General features: G+C 41.5%; 1 protein-coding gene across 2 annotated transcripts in view; it reads right to left on the bottom strand.

The window, feature by feature from the left end:
* The window catches only part of LOC307212308 (zinc finger protein 318-like), a 28,002-nt gene that overhangs the window by 2,471 nt on the left and 25,324 nt on the right, over positions 1-207 (bottom strand). The window contains exon 7 of one of the 2 annotated variants that reach the window (XR_013836943.1): positions 56-102. The exons of the other annotated variant lie outside the window; for it this stretch is intronic. The gene's annotated coding sequence lies outside the window, so the exon portion shown is untranslated. The remainder of the gene's footprint in view (positions 1-55; positions 103-207) is intronic. 2 annotated transcript variants of the gene reach the window in all.

Here is a 207-nt window from a genome sequence, read left to right as displayed (position 1 = left end):
AGGTTACAATTTCCACGTCTCTCCTTCATGCAGCAGTACATAAAGTCAACCATACCAAATTCTACTGCAGTCTGTTCCTGTTGTCATCAGGTGTGGAAATCTCTAAAGAGAAGGAAAAAACAGCCCTTATCCTCCAAATCTCTGCAATCTCTGTTAGTGTTCATGTATGAAACAAAGGGAGACCATTTCCCTAGGAAGGTGTCTTCT

The sequence above is a fragment of the Podarcis cretensis genome (assembly GCF_951804945.1).
Source record: "Podarcis cretensis genome assembly, chromosome: 3".
Lineage (NCBI taxonomy): Eukaryota > Metazoa > Chordata > Lepidosauria > Squamata > Lacertidae > Podarcis > Podarcis cretensis.
This window is presented reverse-complemented; position numbering and strand designations above follow the sequence as displayed.